At 42.7% G+C, this 20,372-nt stretch overlaps 1 protein-coding gene across 8 annotated transcripts in view; it reads right to left on the bottom strand.

The window, feature by feature from the left end:
• The window catches only part of INPP4B (inositol polyphosphate-4-phosphatase type II B), a 613,602-nt gene that overhangs the window by 328,721 nt on the left and 264,509 nt on the right, over nt 1–20,372 (bottom strand). The gene's annotated exons all lie outside the window — the stretch shown is intronic.

Below are 20,372 nucleotides of genomic sequence, written 5' to 3'. Positions count from 1 at the left end.
TGTCTAACAAACTTCATGGTAAAGAACTACTTTAAGAAAATTCTAAAACAATTAAAATGTTTTACTGATTGTATCTTTTAGCACCTGATTGCCAATACCTCGATAATACTAATCATAGGGTAAAGATCTACATTTTTAAAAGCAGACAGCAAAAATCAACTGCTCTGTCAGTGATTAACAGATACAAATGGAAAGAGTCATTGCACTGTGGCTATAAACACAGCATTATTAAATCTCATTTTACTGGATCAATAAGGAAGAATTCCGTTTTCAATTAATAATGAATTGTCAAACTGGGCTTATAGCTTTGAGATTAGAGATTCACAGAGCTGTACATGTGCATGAGCTTATTTCCTAGATCAAGACTCCCATACCTTGAAACAGAAAAGGCAAGGGTGCTGAAAAACAGTGATAAGACAGTCCTTCAGAAGTGAGAAGTAGAAGAAATACTGTGCTATACTGCATGCAAGGGCACTGTATCCTGATCCTACTGTAACTTGACACTAATCGTGAGAAAATGGACATCTTCTATGTCTGTCAAAGACCTCATGAAATGGCTGGCACGATAGCAGCAGGCTTGGATGCCAAATGAGAAGCAATTCCTGGACCTGGTACAGGTCACCAACTTACTGAAACTTCTATTAATACTAGCATTACCTTATCTGACTGGAAGTTAACTCATTATATTACTGTAAAAAGTTATTAGCAAAGCAAGTTGGCCAGGTACACACTTGCTTACCTGGACTGGACCATTCTTAAAAGACAAAGCAAAGCGGGATATAAGGTTCAGAACAGTAAATCGAGCAAATTATTAATAGTTGAGGGTAACAGTTCTCAAAACAAATTCTAGTTCCAGCTATGTCTCTCAAGGTCCTGATCTCTGGCTATTTACCCGATTCCTAAAGGACTGACTTATGTTTTTGATTTGGGATTAGCTGTGAAGAACTTCAAAATCTACTATTTTAGAAAAATATTTGGATACCTTTCAAGTGAAGTTGCAAGTCTGTATTCACTGTCCCAAGCTAGTACTGTGGCAGAGGCACTCCAGATAATAAACTACCTCCTTTGACCCAAACTTTTGAAAAGTTACTTGAGCACAGAAGCCAATACAGAAAGGAGTGAACCGATTCAAGAAAACATTAAATATGATGGGAAAATACTAGATTATGGGGGGGGGGGGGGAAGAGTTTAGATGCACTAGGCTACAGCTTTGCCCAGAATCCTAGCTGCCACCCTGCTCCCCACTTCAACTAAAGTGTTACAAGAAGCAGACTACTAAAACCAAGGAAAAAGCCATCTATCTGACTGATTACAGTAGTAATTTCACTGGTGGTATATTTAAAACCCATTAGCCAGGGTCTTATTATATGATAAGGGGACACAGGCATGTGTAGCCTGACAACCTGAGTAGCAAAAAAGATGCTATCAAACCTATGTAGTGCCAGTGGAGATTTCAGAGTTTGCCAGGCAACTCAGTCTGAGTAAGTAAATGCTGCTTCTGGCCACACCCCATCAAAAGAGGCTCTAATCTATCTATCCATGATTCCAATCCAGAACTTATCCATGGAAACATACGCTCTGACCCCACTGCAAGTGCCTCAGTAGGAGCCAAAAAAAAAATCTGGACTCGGGGTTGTTAGCAAGCTACCTTGGAACATGACTAGCAGGCCTTCAAAGAGTCACCAGGCTCAGCCAATATAGCAAGTTTGGACAACAACCATTGAAAATCTGGGGTAACATTTTCAAAATTGTTTAAGGGTATGTCCATTGCTCATAATTTCTTTAAGGGAATGTCATACTTCAGTGTGAATTTTCAAGAGATGAAATCTTTGAGAAGATATAAAGCTCTCTGCATCCTGTTCACAATATAGTTTCATAGTTTGTAGAGTCAGAAGAGACCTGAGCAGATCATCGAGTCCGACCCCCTGCCATGGCAGGAAAGAGTACTGGGGTCAAACGACCCCAGCAAGGTGTTCATCTAGTATCCTCTTAAAGACCCCCAGGGTAGGAGCCAGCACCACTTCGCTTGGAAGCTGGTTCCAGATCCTAGCCGCCCTGACTGTGAAGTAGTGAAGTAGCACCTCCTGATATCTAGCCTGAATCTACCCTCTGCCAGCTTGTGACCGTTATTCCTGGTCACTCCTGGTAGTGCTCGGGGGAACAGGGACTCTCCCAATGCCTGCTTGTCCCCTCTGACTAGTTTGTAAAAGGCCACTAGATCCCCCCTCAGCCTTCTCTTGTGGAGGCTGAATAGGTTCAGGTCCCATAGCCTCTCCTTGTAGGGCCTGCCCTGCTGCCCGCGCGAGTGGCCCTCCTCTGGACTCTCTCCATGTTGTCTACATCCCTCTTGAAGTGCGGTGCCCAGAACTGGACACAGAACTCCAGCTGCGGCCTGACCAGTGCCGCACAGAGGGGGAGGATCACCTCCTTGGATCTGCTTGAGATCCATCTGTGGATGCATGACAAGGTGTGGTTGTCCTTTCTAACTGCATCCCCACACTGCCGGCCCATATTCATCTTGGCATCAATGACGACTCCAGGATCCTTTTCTGCCTCTGTACTGACAAGAAGGGAGTTCCCCAGCCTGTAGGTATGCTGCTGGTTCTTCCCCCCCAGGTGCATCACCTTGCACTTATCAGTGTTGAAACCCATCCTGTTCTCATCCGCCCACCCCTGTTACCTGTCTAGGTCCGATTGTAGCCTATTCCTCCCTTCTAGCATGCCCACTTCTCCCCACATCCTAGTGTTGTCTGCAGATTTGAACAGGGTGCTTTATACCCCCTTGTCCAAGTCGCTGATGAAGATGTTGAACAGTGTGGGCCCAAGGACCGAGCCCTGGGGGACCCCACTGCCCACATCCCTCCAGGTTGAAAATGACCCATCCACCACCACTCTCTGGGTGCAGCCCTCCAGCCAGTTGGCGACCCATTTGACTGTCTGGTGTCAACACCACAGTCTCCCAGTTTCTTGTCTTCTGAATAGGTGTATAGGCAACATCCCTGGGAGACTCTAGATTTGTAGTTCTCAACCTGTTTAAACTTAAGGCGCTTCTCATTCGACTCATGGTATGCATCAGAACATGCCTGCTCTTAATTTTCATTCATTTTTTGCTACAGGAAAATATTAGACTAATTCTTTGGTTGCAAAGAAAACCCACAACAGGTCAGAATATTTTGACACAATGGATTCCCATTTGAAACCTTTGGGTTTATCTTATGAATCATGCGTAGGCATGTTAGGTGTGCTAACAATGGTAACATTGTACATCACTCTTAAAAGGATCTCATTGCACCCTGGTTAAGAATCACTGCTCTAGATCTTAGAAGCTTGAAGAGAACAGCTAATGTTCCTTTGAGAAAGAGAACTATGGTATGGCTCAGAAAACTAGCATCTGTTAACTGAATAAAAAGTCTATATATAATTATACATATCCATCTAAATATACTTTAGGAAAAAGGCAGGACAAGGTGGCATTTTTCTGTGTCTTCTGCCTGACTTCAGGCTAACATGGCTAACTAACTACTTTAGAAAATAAATAGTTACCCAAATGAAACAACCTTGATATGCACTCTAAGGCTTTTATTCTTAAACAGAAGTATAATATACAAGGCAAAAGATAAATAATTCCCCCTCATACCCTAAGCTGAACCACACAGATAGTTTATAATAATAAAATAAATAAAGTTTATAATACTTTTATTATAATATAGTAAATAGTGTATGTTTATGATACTGTTAGTAAAATAGTATAATATATATAGTATATGTTTATAATACATGTTTATAATACTTTTCAACAGCGCTCAGAAAACAGTGCACTGAGACACTGCAGCGTGTACTTGCTCACTAAAGGTATATGAATCGATTCATTGTGACCATTGACTCAGTATTCAAAAACTTGAGTCATTCATCCTGATGATGATCCTGTTTCTGCTAAGTCCACCAGGGCACAATGAAAGCTTAAGAAACAAGAAGCACTAGGGATAAAAAAAATCCTAAAGACGTGGAGAAAAAAGGTCCCATAATATTAAGTCAACAAAAGAAAAGGCAGGCATTGAACACTGGGCATAAAATAATGAGGGATGTTCAAGTTAATTGGTGTGTGGCAATGCAGGAAGAAAAGCAGCATTACACTGGAGCCTGATTATATTTATACATTTTAAAAAATCTTGCAGACTCTTTATAGAACTGTTTTACAGTACAAAAGCGGTTTTATAGTATAAATGCAGCAGAAACTGCCTTAGAACAAGCACATCTTTAATACATTTTACCCTTCAACACAAAGTTTACTTTCAAAAGAATAAAAGTATAGACAGAGTACTTAAAATATTGTTCCATTTCCATGACTAACCATTTCTATTCCACTATCAAGACTAAAATTATGCTTGTACAATCTGCAGTATAAAGAAAGAGCATATTCCTCTGCTATTTCATTTGTGTGATTTTATACTGTTCTTTCACACACACTTCTCATCAAAATGCCTTTTTCTCTCCAAGATTAAATCATACTTGGTTCTTGAGGCCTGCAGCATTTAATATTATGATCTGTTCTCTGCTGCACCAGCATACTGCTCTGCATTTTGTTGGGGCTTGTTATTTATCTGAATGTCAAGATTGTAGAAGGGATTTACCGCTGGATTATCCTCATGGAGTTGCACCAGAACCTAAACTTCCATCTAAAAAGGAAGTTTGTGGCCTCTGTAGTTACTGAAAAAAATCTTGAAGATGGGAATCAAGAGTAACCACTTCAGTAGCATCTTCCAGAGTCTACATACAGCTTGAAACAACAGATGGTAGCAGTCTGAATTGAAACATTCACATCAACAGGCAGCTTAAATACTCAAGCTAATTTGTAAGCAACTGCTCAGGTACTGGTAGCAGTCTAGACACAGCAGCAAGAAGCTCGCTAAGGTAAAACAGCAAATGCTGAGCTCTGTGCTATCACAGCTAGACTGCTCCTGGCAGTTTCTGTACTAGACTTGAACCACATGCTTTCTGCCTTCACAACAGAGCTAACTAGGGCTCTTGTCCAGATATTAATCCCAAACTCCCTAACACCTACAAACAAAAGAGGGCCTAGCAAGGCTGTGGGCCTTAGGACTGCATGCCATCCTGGGCTAAAGACTGCTTCTGAGATCCCCCGTTGACTGCAGCAGTACTCAGCTTGATAGAAGATGCTAACATCACTGCCCCCTCCTTCGCCCACTGAGACAAGCTTGCTTTGTTTCAGCAGATCACTCAAGTACTTAAACCAACATGCTGTCAGGACATCCTGCTAGCTGACCAGAGAAGTACACCACAGTTCTGAAATTACCATCAGTATAGCAACAACTTCAGTGAGATGACACAGGAAGAAAGAGTATAGATTTGCAATTCAGTGCAAGAGGAGAATACAAAATTGAACACCATATACGGTAAGGGCGAGAAATACATCACTAACAAGTCTGGAAAACCACCATCTATCTGCTCTATAACGAAGAATTTGATCGTGGGCCCATGAGCACAGAGCCCATTGTAAAGTAGGAGGCTGATAGAGCCCTAAGAGACCACTGGTCCAGGCTGTGCCAAAAGAGCTGTCTCCATACGACTTCTTAGAGCTCGAGGAACATTCTTGGTCTTTTGTTCATGGAATTCTTAGGAAGCGGGGTCAAAGAAGGACTCACAGAGGGACTGGCAACAGAATCACAGCTGACTAAGAGATTAACATCACTTTTGTTAACATTAGGGAACAAATTTCATTATAAATAAGGAAGGCTTTTACCAGTTTGTGATTAATGGAGTTACTGTTCTAGAGAACTGTGCGTGCTGCATGGAAACGTGTGCTTTAGTTGAGGCAGGAGCCTTACCATTACCCTGGCCCCCTTTTTCTCCACTGTAGTAGGGCACTAAGATATGCATGCTGCTTTAAGTGTAGAATCAGCCTGGCCAGCAAGCCCAGCAGGCTAGACAGAGCTCCACAGCTGCAGGTTGCTTGGCCAACAGCCTAATGGGCTAATTGGCCAGCACCTGCAGGCAGTCGGGTAACCAGGAGGAGACAAGGCCCTGGGGACATATAAGCCCAGGGCTGGAGCTAGCAAGTTCACTCTCTCTGGAGACTGCCAAGGGAAGGAGCACAGCCTTAGAGAGCTACCCAGAGACATTTGGCTGCCTGCTTTGCTGACCCAGGACAAGGAGATGCGTGTCCTATGATGAAAGTTTTACCTTCTTAAAGGGGCAGAACACAGTCATCATTATAACTGTTGTGTTGTAGCCCAGGGGCTTATGTCTGTGTTATTATTTGAATGGTGGTTTTGGGATGAGGCTATAAGGGGCCTCATTAGCGCCCAGTTGGCAGGGCACCCTATTGTGTAGGGCCCAGCACTATAGGGTCGTGCAGACGAAGGGGCCAGAAGGCCCAGTGCCAGAGAGGTGCAACAGACAGGGACGTGGAAAAGACCCGGTGCAGGGGCAGAGTTTGGCCCCTAGAAAGGGCTATGGGAGTCAACTATTTGTATTACATCTGCAAGGCATGGGGTGTGGTAAAGGATAGGATTTGGAGCCATGCAATTAGCCCATAAGGCTCGAGGTGTTGTGAGGCACTGTCTGGGAGAGGGACCTAGCAAGGGGTCCCAAGGCCAGTACGATCTAGTTTAGTGGGACTGGGATTGGCGTACAAAGGCTCGGCGGCAGCCTCCCCAGTTATTATTATACCCACAAGGCATGGCGGGTGAGATAAGTAGGTACTCTCAGGGCAGAGTTGGCCCTGTCATGGGGAACCAGGGCATGTCACAGCCACCCCTGAAATTCCCACCTGTCACACCCACATTCAAACCAAGATGGAATTCAAGGGAGATAAAAAACTGAATATGCAACAAGTAGCTACCCATTTATTTTAGCACACACTGTGCTGAAATGGCACATAGTAGCATATGCATTTCAAATTAGGATTACCAAACAAATAATCATATATGCAAAGGGACACATGACACAAACTAACCTGGATATCTATAGGCACATTTATACAGTTCATTTACCATACATCTTATTTACAGGGTAAATGATACCCTGTTTAAATATGCCATGCTGCTCCATATGTACCATGTCACAAAGCAAAAGCAACATAATGTGGTGCTCTAAGTAGTCTGATTAGCTCTGCTGAAAGACAGAACTAATCAAACTGGTCAGAAGGTAGCACATGCAGAGCAGTGGTGTCATTCAGCACAGTGCTGCCTGTCACAGCAAAAGCAGAATTTGGACATGCCCTGCACTACATTCAGTTTTCTCTTCATATCTCACGAGTACAAAAGTATTGTCCAAGATATCCAAATTATAAAGCCCATTGTATGGCCTATCCCTGTATTAAGTACAGAGCTCTTTAATAAGTCTCTTGATAGTACCAGCTGAATATCTGGGGAGATAAAGGGTGGGCTGGAAGTTTACTTCCACATCCTTGTACAGCATCCTGTTTACATGTGTCTGTATTTTGTCCACTCCTAGATGAGTACATTTGATAATCTTTTGTTCGGAAGAAACACAAGACAGTCCATGAGACTCCTCAGCAAGGTAAACTTCCCATACTTCTCTCCCTCCTCATGGTAATCCTCTTCAACATATATAGATGCTTTTCTCTAGCTAATAAAAGGTTTTTGTTCTGTAGAACCCAAATCCTTCTTAGACCAAAATGCATGACATACTTACTAGTATTCTGGTAAGCAGGTGACCTGATATGCATCTGTTTCTTAGCAGGCAAAAGCAGACAGACAGAATAAAGGGTACACAAAGACAGGAGACTTAGGGTCTTGCTGTGGCAGAATGTTAAAAGGAGAAAAATGTTTCATTCTGCCCCTAGATAAGCATTTTTTCATAGTCTTTGCAGTGCCATCTATCTCAGCTGGATTAAGATATCCATCCAGTCCTGTTAGAACTTAGAGGTGAAAAGAAAAAGAGTTAGGGACAAGCCACAGTGTGGGGTGCATAAGAACTTTGAGACAGGTCAGAGCACTGCCTAAAAATGCAAAAACAGCTGATAGAGCAGACTGGAAGAGAGAAGTAGTGGTGCACTTTGAATATGATTGGGCAATTAGGAATCAGAGCTGGTGACAGTAGTTCAAGTGATGGCTTAACCTAATAGCCTGAAAACAGCATTATATGCATGATACATTCTTTCATCAGCACCTACATAATCATAGAATCATAAGAAATGAGAGTGGAAAGGGATCTCAGGAGGTTATCTAGGCCAACAACTATGAAACCCTCTGCTCAAAGCAGGACCATCCACAACTATATCATCCCAGCCAAAGATTTGTCTAGCTGAATCTTAAAAATCTCTAAGGATGGATATTCCACAACCTCTCAGGTCAGCCTGTTCCAGTGTTTTACTACCCTCCTTGTGACAGTTTTTCCTACTACCTAACCTAAACTTCGCTTGCTGCAATGACCACTTCTTGCTCTGTTATCTGCCACCAAAGAGAACAGTCTAGCTCCATCCTCTTTGGAACCACCCTTCAGGTAGTTAAAGGTTACTATTAAATCCCCTCTCAGTCATCTCTACTTCAGATTCAATTAGCCTGGCTCCCTCATCCTTTCCTTATAAGTCATGTGCCCCAGACCCCTAACCATTTCCATTGCTCTCCACTGGACTCTCTCTAGTTTGTCCACATCCTTCCTCTAGTGGGGGGCCCAGAACTGGACACAGTGCTCCAGATGTGGCCTCACCAGTGCCAAATAGAGGGAAATAAATACCGTATTTTTCGGACCATAAGACGCACCTGACCATAAGACACACCCGGTTTTTATGGCAGGAGAGACTGTGTGTGCCGGTGGCCGGCCATTTTTATTGCCGGCTCCCGGCCACCGGCACGGGCGCTGGCTTCCGGTGTAAACAAGCAGCGGATGTCCCGCTCGGGCTCCGCCGCCTCCGCGGGCAAGCTCCGCCCCGTCTCCCCGGGACACGGCATAAACAAGCGGCGGGTGTCCCGCTCGGGCTCCACCGCCTCCGCGGGCAAGCTCCGCCCTGTCTCCCCGGGACACACACCTTCGGACCATAAGACGCACCCTCGTTTTCCCCCCACTTTTGGGGGGAAAAAAGTGCGTCTTATGGTCCGAAAAATATGGTACATCCCTCGATTTGCTGGTAATGCTCCTAATATAGCCCAGCATGCCGTTAGCCTTCTTGGCAACAAGGGCACACTCTTGGCTCATATTCAGCTTGTTGTCCACTGTAACTCCTAGGTCCTCTTCTGCAGATCTGCTACTGAGCCAGTTGGTCCCCAGTCTGTACGGGTGCATGGGACTGTTCCCTCCTAAGAGCAGGAATTTGCACTTTGCCTTACTGAACCTCATAAGATTCCTTTTGGTTCAATCCTCCACTCTGTCTAGGTTTCTCTGAATCCTATCCCTCTATTACTCCCCGCCAGCTTGGCATCATCTACACTGTATTCTTTCCAATTCAAGCCATATCCTTTTCAATTCATATGTTAAAATGTTTCTTATGGGAAGCTGGCAAAGGAGGGGCATATAATGGGTATCTGCGTGTCAGTAATTGCACTAAGACTGTTTGGAAAATTAATTTTCTCAACCCAGCAGTTATTTCAGGATGACTAGCAATCTTCACCACATGTGGATAACCCACAAAAATCATTTCTGCACAAACTACCAACTGACTTGTCAACATCAAACTGCTCAGCCTCTGAACTTCAGCAGTCTGGGATAGCCACCTTCTAGATAGCAGTAACAAACTGCTTATAGGAAAGAGATGGTCTCCCTTAGCTGCACAACCTGGAGCTGAAGGGTTGTGACAAGTTCTCCACACAACTACATGAAGGTGACAGTGTCCTTCTTCAGACAGGAGTGCTAAAGCCACTGGCAGGTCTTGCCTCAGAACCACCCATCAGTATAGGACAGGAGTGTCATAAGGCCTGCAGACTAGAGAGAGCCTGTAGAGCCATGTCACCCAACCCACAGAACTCACAGAGGGGCTAGGAATTTGGGGACAAGGTGAGGCAGCATGGCCTGACATTGAATTCTTAGCAATGGAGTCCCAAGAGCAAGCATGGTGGAGCAACAATGTCTATGTAAACCCCTTCTGCCATTGCCTGCCCCTCCGCCAGGTCCACATCCAGCCCTAGTGGTTCTTTGCAGTCCAGTTCCATTCAGTGAAGAACCTCATGGTCCACAAGTGCCCCTGGGGGATAGAAGAGTTTGACACCACCGGTAGGAGGGATCCCAGAGCCCTTACCAATCTATATCAGTTGTCTCCAGCCCCCTATCCCTGAATGCACCCTACACAATCTCATTAAGGCCCTTCACCACATATCATGCTCTCCATGATGGTCCAGGAACTGAGAGAGGCAAGGATTTCTTAGGGTGCTATCTTTTATTGCACCAACTGCTTAGTTGGGTTAGAGTTAGACAAGCTTTTGAATGAAAGACTTTCTTTCTCAGGTCTGATCAGTAAAAGCCAGCATGGCATAGTTATGGAAAAGGACACTGCACTAACAGTAGAAACAGTTTGAACAAGTCAATGTCTTGAGCTGGATCTATGTCTGGATGCCAGCTGGATCAGCAATCACAGAAGGAAACACGGAGCATGAAGCCATAACTGCTTCAGCTTGTGTGTTAATGGGCTAATCACACTTCTGTGTCAGGGCCTGGGAGAGCCTCTGAAGTTCTCCCAATCTATGGTGACAATTCATAAAGCAGCGAGGTTAATTCTGTGCTAAAAACCATGAGATACAATCCCAGAAGTCTTAACACACAACCTTATTACTGAAGTATCAGTGTAGAGAAGATACAGTCTTAATGGCAGGAAGAGAAAAGTACACCTTGAACACCTATTCAAGCAGATACACCTGAACACTTTTTACCTGCAACCTTTCCTGCCTCTCTGAGTAGAAGGTCCCAGACTGCTGCCCTCATCTCCCTGGGAAGAGATGTGTGAAAATACAGACAAAATAGATGCTCCTTGGCATTCCCAACTGGTTGTTATGGTAACCAAGTTAGAGTTCAACTGAAGTGTACATGCATAAGGCAGTTAATATCTTTCAGGGGAATGTCAATAATTACCAGTGGGAGCACAATTACCATCCAGAGCTCACAGAAGAAGAATGAAAAGAGGGATTGTTTCAGTTAGACTAGGGACAATGAAACAGCAATCTACGTGATGTCTGTAAGTATAAATTTGCAAAAGGACAAACATAACAATAACAGTCCCCTGTAAGTAATAAGTCAGTATGGTCCATATAACAGGTGTATATCACAAGGCCAGTTGTCACCTTGGTCTGCTCACCTGTCTGGAAAGGCTGCCCAAGTATTTTGCCTGCACGCCTTTGATGGAATGAATAAGTTATTTCTAGGCGAGAGGCTGCCTGTTTTACTATCACGATGTCTAGGGTTTATCCACAACTCCAGCCTCCCCCTATCATGTCCCAAACTTTGCAGGTGCTGTTACTTTCTATGACTTCAGCTTCCCTCAGACACTGAGGACCTCTACACCTCTGTATCTACACCCCTCCGGCTCTTGGGCTCTCTGCGCCCTCATCTCCAAGCCCTTCCGGCTCTAGGACATCACTCAGTCTCTGTGCCTATCACTACTCAACTCAAATCTTTGAACCCTTTCTCCAGGCACTAACGATGCCTCCAAACCTCCCCCTTTAGCCTCATCCTGGTCCTCTGGTGTAAACAGAAGCACAAACAAAAGCCTCTAGGTTATAACTTAAGTATTAGCAACAGTGTCATGTTCTCTTTTGAGATCAAACCAACTCCCTTAATAACAGCACACACTCTAGCCTAGTACCTGTGAGGTTCCTATAGGCTTGCACCACATGAGTAACAAAGCAGGCAGCATGAGTTCTCAGACAACTTCAATGGGCAGGAGCTCCTTCTTCGGCAGCTGCCAGAGAGAAAGAGATAGTACGCAGCCAGCTCCAGCTCTTAGCTTATATAGCCCAAACCCTGCCTCCTTTCGGTCACGTGTCTCCTGCATGTGTTACCCAATCACCTCCTTATGCTGTTACCCCGGCAATTCAGGGCTGGAGAGCTCTGCTGGCTAAGCAGACTGCTTCGGCCTTAAAGGAACAGGCACCTTTTAGTACCCTGCTACAGTCCACAAGAAAAAAACCCATCATTTTGCTACATTGCAACTAGAACAAACTTTCAGTCATTTTAGATGTGGCTGAAGGTGTCTAGCATGAGCCACTGTGACCATGTGACAGAAAATGAAGGCCACTGTAGGAAAATGCTGTAAGCCTGCACTGCACGGGAGGAAATGTGTGAGCAGAGATGCCACAGATGTGAAAATCTGAAAGCTGAGATGCCAGCTAGGGCTGTGCAAAATTTCACCTGAGGTTTCGTTTCAAAGCTGTTTTGATGCATTTCAAGCTTGAAACAGCGAAAACAAAATGAAAGAAAAGCCTTTGAAACAGCTTTGAAATGAAACAAGGGCTTCTTGGCTGGTGCTGGGTGCAGAATAGCCTATGGGCGAAAGGTCGAAACAGCATTGAAACAATTTCGATGAAATGAAACAGAACAGTGCTTTCAAAACAAAATTTGAAATGAAACACTGTTCTGTTGAACTGGAAGTCGAAGTGGAACGGTGCTGTTTTGTACAGCCCTAATACCAGCTGTACTCATATGGCATGTCCAGACACGTGTCAATGTTTGGTTCCCTCGGAACAAGTAGTGGCAGCGCTTCTTGCACCACCACTACTTGTCCCCGGGGGAAGAACATGCCATGCACACTTTGGTGCACAGCAAGTTGCCCTGGGTTGGGTAGGGGAGGCTGGGGACAGCACTGGGGTGACATCCTGTACTGGTGCATGGGACTGAAGGCACCAAGACTGTTTGGAAAATGTATTTTCTCAAAGCCAGTAATTATTTCAGGATCACTAGCAATCTTCACCACATGTGGATAACCCACATAAATCATTTCTGCACAAACCACCAACTGACTTGTCAATATTAAACTGGTCAACCTCTGAACTTCAGCAGTCTGGGGTAGCCACCTTCTTGATAGCAATAACAAACTGCTTATAAGAAAGAGATGGCCTCCCTTAGCCGCATGAAAGTTACAGTGTCCCTCTTCAGACAGGAGTGCTAAAGCAACTGGAAGGTCTTGGCTCAGAACCACCCATCAATATAGGACAGGGGTGTCATAAGGCCTGCAGACTAGAGGTAGCCTATACAGCCATGTCCTGGCAGCCCCAGGAGGACCCCAGCAGCCTTACTTGGAGTGAGGTCCTGGGGGCCTCTCAGGGCTGCAGCTGTGGCAGTTCTGCTACAAAGAGCCTGGCTGGCAGCTGCAGCGTGACTCTGGGTGGTCCTGCTCTGCTTTTCAGCAGTGTGCACTGGCTCAGTGTGTGTTGCACCATTGTTTGTTTGTTTTTCTGTGGGTCTTTTCGACCCTTAGTAGTAAAAAAGAACCTGCAGAAAAAAACCTAGCACAGCAAACACTCAGGCACCATGTCCTCGTAGCATGGAGAACACCAGACTACGGTATGTGGCACTGCAAACATGTTTGCAGTGCCACATACTGCATGACTGCACTCATCTGGCTATGCCCATAGAGGCTATTTGCATGTGAAAGGAACAAATCTAGCTCAAATTACCAGGGTCAATATCGAAAATTTCTATTCCATAACACAGTCTGATCACTTTGGTTGGCATCTGCAGTACTAGAGAAAAATGTATTTTGTTATATACTGTGTGTGGAATAGTGGGTGCCTCAGACTTGATCAGAGCACAAGCTATCACTTCTGAACCATAGTTGAAATCTAGGATTTCAGTAACCACCACCAACTGCTGCATACACCCTTCCTAGCTTGTGTATACATTACAATGAAAGGAGAAGGTCATCCTGCTCTAGCTTACAAGAGGAATTAATAAAACCTTTTCACCCTATAGTGATACCACTGCTATACTTAGATCCTGAGGTACACTGTGTGGCACACAGATCACTCTGGGAAGCTCAGTTTGTTTATGGTCCTCCGTTATGTTCATTATAAGGGATAGCCAAGGGCAAATTACTGATGCACCTCTCTTTGGGCACTAAGATCCAGGTGCAATTCTGTGCACACAACTTTGCTCCAACAGTAAATCTGAATGGTGCACCATTTATTACTTGCTGGTGTTGCATGTTCTGTTTTGAGCAGTTCATTTTATGAGCACACCCTTATGCCATGGATCTCCACATGTATTTTCAGACTGAGCTCAGCGCTCCTTGCCTGATGCATAACCACTGTAGTACACATACAAACTTCCCTCCTACCAGTGGGTATAAAACTTACTCTTTTATACATTCCAATACACTGAGATGTGAGGTCCCAATTTTGTCTGAAATAAAACTGCCACCTCTATTAAAAAATTAAGATGGCACAGTTGATAAATCCTATAAATTCACTCCACTTTGGAAGCTACTAGTGTACGTGTAGCTTTATGCTATGTTAGAGATGGTCCAAGAAATGCCTGACAGGCAAGGATTTTTTTTGCGATATCTTTCACTGGATCAACTGTGTAGTTCGAAGAGCTGCTAGACAAACTTTCATGCATCAACTGCCCTTCCTCAGGTCCGATAGCTGCATGGCTGCTGTGGTTCCCCTACTTTACCTGTGGCAGGTTATGGTGTTAGGTGTTGTGTCAGGGTTGAGGGTAATCTTATGTACAATTTGGATTATGGTTGTATGGAATGGCTTGAAGAAGGATGATCCTGCCTTTGGCAGGGTGTTGGATTAGATGATCTCTGGACATGCTTTACAGTCCTACTTCTCTATGACTCTAGGTTAACTTTTTAGTATAGTCATATGTTCTTTTTTTTTAATTCCGCCTTTACAAAAATTATTTCCATACTTCTATTAAGTACTATATTTACTTGAATATAAAACAACCTTGAATATATGAGGACCCCTTGAAAAAGCTGATGCTGAGGGGGGCTAAGCACAATGGATACTGCCATATGTTACTCAGAAGGGCCGCACTACTCTATCCTTATAGTAGGTTGCCAACAATATGTTTGCCCATTACAGGCCATGTGTTTTATAGACATGCTCAGTGTTGACTGTATTTAATGAACTTTATAGTTGGTTTCCATTACTGAGCACATGCTGCTTTGGCAGCAGTTTAATGATAAATAATGTATTTAATTATGTTTTCTTGTAGACAAATATAAGACCAAGGTTTTTCTCCCCCATGCTGATTGTGGGGGGTAAAAATCCAGTACTTGTAGAGAATTTTAATATTAACATAAAATACTACATATTGCTAAAACACAACTGGAATAATAATAGCAAAGCAGAACTTTAGCAGTTAATTTAGATTTTTAATTACCTCCTTACTTTCTACCTCTAAACCATCTAGTGGCTGGTACTACTAACAATGGCATTCCCATTCTGGCCCACAGGTCCAGAGGTGACTTCATTTCACTGGTGAGAGAAAGAGGAGAAAATTTGGGGGCTGAGGGGGACCTGCTGTAAAAGTGTTTGGAGTCTTCTACACAAAATACAATGGGTTTAGACAGTGATATTCCAAAGTTATAACTAATTTGGCACATGTTGATAGTTAAGAATACCATCCTAGAATTTACATCCCTTAGAAAGAGTAGCAACCATTGCCACTTTAGCACTATTAATATTCAGTCATATTAGTAGTAAAGGTCCAAACTCATGAGAATTCTGCTCACAGATTTCCCATTGCGCAAAAAAGAGTAAATTCAAGATCTAGATCTAAACATTAAACCTTTGAATAATTTATTTTAAAATGTTACCAATGAAATGTATTCCACTGGTTCCTACCTGCAGGCTTATTTTGACTGAAACTAAAAAAAAGCAAACAGGAAAAGACTTGTCACCAATGCAAGAGGAAGCAAACTGTACATAAAGAGCTCTAACTGATTCTTAATTTAGATTTTTTTTTCACCAGGATACACTGACTTTGCCTTTTACACAAAAGATATTTATCTTCTGCATTAACATTCATATACTGGTACAACCTGACAAAACAGGTATTTGTTTTTATATGTGCAATATTATGCTCTAATAATGTATGCACTATATTTGAAACAGGTTGCAAGGTAACCACCAATCTGAATTCCTGTAGCAGAAAGGAAAACAGTGAGAGTGATTTCCTGAATAATGCTTTACTGGAGCCACAAACTACTCATACCAAAATAAATCCTTTTCTTTTTCACTGTATCATCAGATGCATCCTCAAATCACACTTCTTTATTCACCTATAAAGAAGTTTCCTTCACAGAGTAAAGGAACCAAAAATGAACAATATGAAACCTAAGGACTGTATTAGACATATTTCTCTGAAAAGATTGAATGACCTACTTGATGCATTTCATGAAACGTGAATTGCAGCAACTGCAATATAACATACAAATACCACAACTGTCTTTAAACTAGCTTCCCTCGGTACTGGTAGCAATCTAGGGACCAAAGAGCTCAGCACAGGCTAAATTCACCCTTGCAGGTTTTGCAGCTTTCACTAAGTTCCACTCTGCCACAGTCAGATCAATACCTGTAATCAAGCTAGCTAACTTAAAAGCAGCATGGATATGTAACTGCTATACAGACATACCCTTAGGCTGAAAGTTCTTAAGGGCAAGACTGTCATTTACTTTCTGTCTGTATAGCACTTAGCAAAAGAGCCTTGACCTTGTTGGCCCCAAATGGCACTGCAATATAGATGTCAAAAAACTGCAAAGACAACAGCAGCAGCAGTAGCTTTACAAGGTTGAAGATAAGCCTGATGAGAAAATCCTTTTTTTAGCACCTTAGTACAATGCACGGTTAAAATTCAGCTGCTTCCTAATATTCTTCATGGCATAGACGTTACAGGCTTGTTATAGATTCTTTTTGAGACCACACTGTAATATGTGGCAATAGCAGCAGGATTCAGAGAAGGGATGATGTCTTGGGATTCCATGAAAAACAGCATCTCAAAATGAAAAGAAAGACTCACAGTTTAAGCAACTAAATTTTTTTTTAATGTGGATATTTGAACACACAGTTAAACATCTTTAAGCTGTTTAAGAGCTTGTAATGAGCGAGGCTTTGTTTTCTGATGGAGTGTTAAATGCTAATAACAGAGCTGATAAATGCTCTGATATCAAAGGGGGCACCTCTCCCTAATCACAGTGTCCTGCCCAGGCCTCGCCATGCCCCCTCAGCTCAGGTCAGCTCTATGGAAGGGAAGGGAGGGCTGTTCTAGCACTTCCTGGCTTTTAGCCTGAGTCGCTGCAAGCATGTGCCTGCATTTCTGGGATGTCTGTCTGATTACAAAATTGATTTAGTCTAGCCAGGTTAGACTAACCTGCAAAGATTGAATCAATTCAGGCTCAGGCTTTTTGAATGTTTGTCCCTAGCCATAGTGTCCTGTGGGTAGCTCCTACAAAACTGAGTCAAGGTGATTTCAAAATAAATTTGTTTTAAATAGTGCATCTATTGGTTTTTTCAGCACTTTTGATGTCAACAACGGGTTCATCTCCTCAGAAGACTGAAGGTGGCCCTAAGGGCACTGTTTTAAATAATCATCTCATGTCCTAGCAGAAGAGATCTGTATCTGGTGTTTTAAGGTCTATCAAAAAAGAAAAATACATTATTCACCATCCACAGATCAATGGACTCCACAACCTCAATGTTGCATACAAGCAAGGTTGCTTGATCCTACTAAACCGAATACACTGTTATTTCCACCTGAATTCCTTAAAAGGTCAGTGTTCATGTTGGAACACTGACCATGCTTGAAATTGCTGTTATTCCTCTAAACTTGCATTATGTAAATTAATAATGCCACCATCCTCGCTTTAAATAAAAACACTGCAAAACATAATTGGCTTTATTTTACCAGAATGAGAAGATTTAGTTAAACCTTTCAAAAACCAAACTTCTTTTATCTCCTCATATAGGGTATTCACAAAGGATTTAAAACTGACACGTACAATGAGCCTACCTCTGCTGTCAATGAAGTTGATAGCATTGGATCCACTGATTTCAATGGGAATAAGGTGGTATTCTCCAGGTAGCCAGTACTAATAATATATTTTACCACATATCTCATATTCTAGCACTTTACGGTTTAAAAGCAATTCTACTGCAACCTCTAACCACTAAAATCCTTAAATGACAGCTCTTTAGATCTGTGGAGCTAACTGCTAGGAATGACAAACTCTTCATAATTTATAGTATGTTATTCTGCAATCAGTTCCACCCATGAAACCCTTCTGAAATCAGTGGAGTTACCCAAGTATACAAGAGAAGATTTCAGGCAAGTGTCAGCTTTAACTATTTTTGGGTATCCAGATCAAATACGTCAAGCTACTTAATTTTTTAATTCCGTTCAATTTCTTATTACATTAAATATTTGTAATGTTCTATAGAAACAATATTTAAAAAACATGGCACATTTTAATTCACAGAAGAGTCAAATCACTACACTAGACATTTCAGTCTCCTGCCTGTACCCATTTTCAGGTCATGCAGACCATAAAAAATTACCTATTTTCATTTTAAAGTGAGCCCTTTTGGAGCATCTCAGATGAACCTGACAGCAAGTCATAGCAGCCATCTTAGAACACGTCACATTGGGCATTTGTATACACACTTGCGCCGCAATGCTAGGCACTTTTCAAAGCACCCAGCGCCGTGTCACGTCCAGTTCTATAAGTGGCAAAACGCGCATCAGTGCTGAGAAAACAACGGTGGTGTGATTCTGAACTCAAACACCTTGAAGGTTGACTTGAAGGTGTTTTAGTTCAAAAGTTAACCACTGCCACTTTCTGCATGCTGACATGCATTTTGCAACTGCATGCAATGCAATGCAGTGCGCATCAGCTGTGATTAATCAAGTCTTCTCTGACTGAACAGTTTTCTGGCATGTCACAGGATGAAACAATTTGCGTATAAGTGCCCATTGTATTTTGTGACTGCTAGCGATATGAAAATTCCAGTTCTCTCAGGACCCGCAGAAGACCCTCATTTTCAAGTCATAAAACAAGGCAGGACTCACTTTTCAAAACCTCCTAAATAAGTATATCTTTAAATAAGACATCAAAAAGGGAGGATGACTTCAGCTTTCCATTATTGATAATCGTTTCCTTCCATGACACTTCCAAACACACACATAAGGATTTGAAAAAAGCCTTATGTGAGGTACCATATGTACTTGGATAACAGCACCTCACCCCCCCCACATAATTAGATTCTATATCTGACGAATTTCTAAATTCGCTATAATTTTCCAAGTATAGAATCTTATTATTGGAATTTTGCCTTAAATTTGCCCCCTGCACATTGCTATTGCAAAGAAAATACATCAGGGGTAAATCAGAGACTCCCTAGCCCCCCAATTTCTTCTCCTTGCACCCCCTTAACACATGGAAGTAAGGGGCAAATTTGAAAACAATGAACTTGAAAGAAACACACCTGCAGTAATTTGCATGTAGTACAGATAGACTTAGTTCATCCAGAATTGATGCAATATACCTTTTGTTTAAAACTCCTGCAGGTTTTAACACAGGTACTCCATAAACACACTTTTAAACAGCATTTTTTGTACCTACTTATCTATAGTACAAACTGTGCATGGTATTACTCCAAGGTCAAAAGTCTTCCAGTTTACCATACAGTTCCTTGGGCTGGGACCCACCAGAGTCAACAGCATTTCAAGCCATTGTGACCCCATAGTTCAGTACTGCTCAGGATCCAGGTACTAATTAGCCCCATACTCATGACTGGAACCAGGTGTTCTAGTCTTGAGTCCTGGAATCCTCCAAAAATGTATAGGCAGATGAGATGCAGGGCAACCTGCTCTGGCTCCACCTCACAGAGAGTGGGACTACTCTAATTATATGCAACAGGCTGAGAGAGGAGGCAACAGGATTCTGGCTGAGCTGTTTGGGGCTCCATTTGGTGATGTTTGCCAGACATCTAAGAAGGGTGAAGAAACGGGAATCTTTGGAAAATGAGAAAGAAAGGCATAGCTCAACTGTGAAAGTGAAAAAGAAGTCAAAATGTATTCCATATAGTGGATTATCATAACTTGTAAAAGAGTTGGCACTGAGGGGGATTGTATATAATGGGCACTACTGTATATCTGATTCAGACAGGCTTCACTTACCTATCCTTGTGATAGCTCCCCATGAATATGTTTCCCCAGTATGGGCTATTTGTTTTATAGTCATGCTCAGTAGTGGCTGTATTTAATAGTTGGTTTTCATTACTGAATACATACTGCTTCTGGTAGCAGTGTAATGAGAGATAATGTATTTGACAGGGCTGTGTGAAACACCATCATTTCATTTCAACATCCATTTCACTGTTTTGAAGGGACATCAGTGTTTTGTTTCATCATTTCATTTCGTTTTGAAGCACTATTCCATTTCATTTCATTGAAACCAT

The sequence above is a fragment of the Crocodylus siamensis genome, chromosome 2, assembly GCF_052110815.1.
Source record: "Crocodylus siamensis isolate JL-2025a chromosome 2, ASM5211081v1, whole genome shotgun sequence".
NCBI classification, from domain to species: domain Eukaryota; kingdom Metazoa; phylum Chordata; order Crocodylia; family Crocodylidae; genus Crocodylus; species Crocodylus siamensis.
The sequence above is the reverse complement of the archived record's forward strand: the minus strand, read 5'-3'. Positions and strand labels throughout refer to the sequence as shown.